Below are 3,072 nucleotides of genomic sequence, written 5' to 3'. Positions count from 1 at the left end.
AGCGAGGTGGCGCAGTGGTTAGCGCACTGGACCCGCATTTGGGAGGAAGATGGTTCAAACTCATCTCCTGCTATTCTGATTTAGGTTTTCCGTGATTTCCCTAAATCATTTCATGGAAATGGTGGGGTGGTTCTTTTGAAATGGCATGGTCGATTTCCTTCCCCATCCTTCCCTAATCCGAACTTGTGCTCCATCTCTAATGACCTCGTTGTCGACAGGATGTTAAGCACCAATCTCCCCCCACTCAACTCGTTTAAAAGTGAAATTTTACTGCCCAAGGTGGTCAGATAATCAGTTAAATGGAACATTTTAAATTCTCAGAATCGAAGACAGAAGAAAATCTTTCCTGAAAATATCACTTTCACCATAACGCGCAGAAACCAAATGGTTACTGTGTGTACTACGAGAATAATCTCCATTGTCTCTGATACTGATACATGAAATCTGGTGTACTTTACATACTTTCACTCTGTTACCAGTGCATCCTGTGGCTTTTGGGACAGTTCTGTGCATTCACAAAGAATACTCTTAGTACAGAAAAGTGCAGTTTGGAAGATATGCAAACAATTGTTCAAGCATGTGGATGCTAGCTCTGCTACCCCTGTACACATACTTTCTCAGGGGGCTCACAGTTAATAAAATGGTCATATTCTAAAGAGACTGCATGCAGTAAACACTAGGTAGAAAAATAATTCCCAATTGGATAATACTTCTTGAACCACTGAACAGAATAGTATGCACTATTTTGCACATTCTGTTTCCAATAAGCAGAACTGAGAAATTTAGTAATCGACCTTAAATTAATGAAATTTAAGTTGTTAGTCTTCCTTGTGGCACAGCACTTTTATTCTTTTATAGGAGTTCCTCACAGTAGTTTAAAACCTGATGCAGTAACAGGTTATTTATTGTATGCAGTATTACTAATCTTTTCTCAATTTTTAAATTATTTTTATACTCTTCTGTCCTGGTTTCTAAATTTTCTTATCAGTTTTATTGAATTACAGTGTGATTTCCTCCTACCAAGTAACTTTGGTTCAGATGTTCCGATGGAATCTTACATAAAAAATAAGATAAAAAAGAAACTACAATGATGATAAACAAAAGTATAAGAATGCCGCCTGGAAGGCAGGTCAGGCCAAGGTGGAGGAGGAGTGATGAAAGCGTAGCACACCCTGGTCAGGCTAGCCCAACTACTAGTACCTCATAAAGGTCTCTTGACAGCATCACAGAGTGGAAGCAGAAGGTCTCTGTTATGCTTGCTACACAGAAAAACCTCATTCTGGATGAAGACAGAATTGCCTCCAGAAGTCATAGTTGCCAAAATTAAGAAGATTGCTATGGCAACTGTGATGTTACCTGTGCTTGTGGTGGGGTTGACTTTAATCAACACACATGTAATTCGGTATGCAACAAAAAAATATCACTTTATCTTTCCCCAGTAAACTCGGTTTTCTGCTAAAAATATTGTAATGAATTTCCCCGAGGTAAATTAATTTCCCATTCAAAACTTCAGGTGGTTATTGCTCTGGTGGATGTATTAGACACAAAGATAATACTATTAAGGGGAGGCTATAACAGGATGGCTGGGTGTGGGCAGTAGTTTCTGACAAGAATGGATGCATGTGTAGTAGTAGAAGATCCTGGTGAGGTTACATTAACATCCTAAATGCTGTCTGTTTACAATCAAGGGACTTCGAAAATGAAAGTGATGATAGCAAACAAGATAAATACTCCATCACAGCATCCCCTAATACAATGGCCTCTGGTTGGTGGCTGTTTGTCCTGCAGCTGCTGCTGCTGCTGCTGCTCCTGTGTTGTAAGGAGCTTGTATCCTCTTGTCAAAATACTACAGCTGTGGTGGCGGCTGTGAGAAGATCTGGCTGTGTCATGGTTTAGTGTCCCAGAGTGCAGAAGTCCTCTGTTGATGCCTTGGTGAAGGCAGGGATGACTGGGCCCTTATGTCATCCTCCCGAGATGGAGTCAAAGTGTTGAGTTGCCCAGGCGACAGGCAGGTATTCAAGGCCCAGTGGCAGTAGATACAGCTGTGTAATCAACACGGCTCTGTTCATCACAGACTAGGCATCACATGACAGCCCCAGCTGTTCGATGATGATGATGATGATGATGATGATGATGATGATGATGTGTTGGTTTTGTTTGGTTTAAATGCTGCAGCCTGCAGCTGAATTTGTGGTAGTGGGTGCATATGCGTGACACACCAAACAATCTGGGACACAGACAATGATGGCCGTCATACCTGGCAGAGGGTCAGGCTGAAGCACTGCCTGGAGACTTGAATTGTCCTGGCAGTGGTACATGTGGTCTGACAACACAGGGGTGATCACATCCACTGAGCATACAGTTCAGTGACCAGAGCTGGCTGGCTTTAGCTGTGGCCTGATTACTGTTCTGGCTCCATCTTCTGCTCCAAGTCTACTATGCTTTTAGTCCCTTACCATTCCTCCTTTCAACCAAAAATATGGGCCCAGATTTCCATTCAAAATTTTGCAGTAACATAGGCACTAATTTACTTACAAGTATGTACAATTTACATTTTTAATTTCACTGAAAGTGACCGTTGCTTCTTTTTCACTATTTATACTTCTTTGGACAACACTAGCAATTGGCTTGCACACAGAGTGTTCATTCACAATTAATTCTATCTTTTGTCAGTCTGTTTCTCACTGGTGAGCAGCTTTCGGCTCTACTATGTGGGAGGGAGCAGGTACCAGGATGGCTTCCTTGTACAGCAATCTGATTTGCTCTTATCTACTTTTCTCTATATCATTGTCTGCAAGTTTACACTACACTACCTGTTGCTAAAGAGTAGCAAGGAGAATACATATACTGTGAGCTAAACCCTTCCTTAATCTATGGACAATAGGACTGACTATGGAAGCAGAATGTTATGTGCACTGCCCTACTGTTTGGCAATACAACACTAAGTGAACCCTCTGATTTTCAAGATAGTTGGTCGTGGTGTCAAGACATTGAGAGTGGGGAATCTATCCAAACTCCTATACTGTAATTACTCTTTTCAGTCTTTTTTTAATTCTTTAATAATTCCTCTGA

Source organism: Schistocerca americana, chromosome 1, assembly GCF_021461395.2.
Source record: "Schistocerca americana isolate TAMUIC-IGC-003095 chromosome 1, iqSchAmer2.1, whole genome shotgun sequence".
Lineage (NCBI taxonomy): Eukaryota > Metazoa > Arthropoda > Insecta > Orthoptera > Acrididae > Schistocerca > Schistocerca americana.
This window is presented reverse-complemented; position numbering follows the sequence as displayed.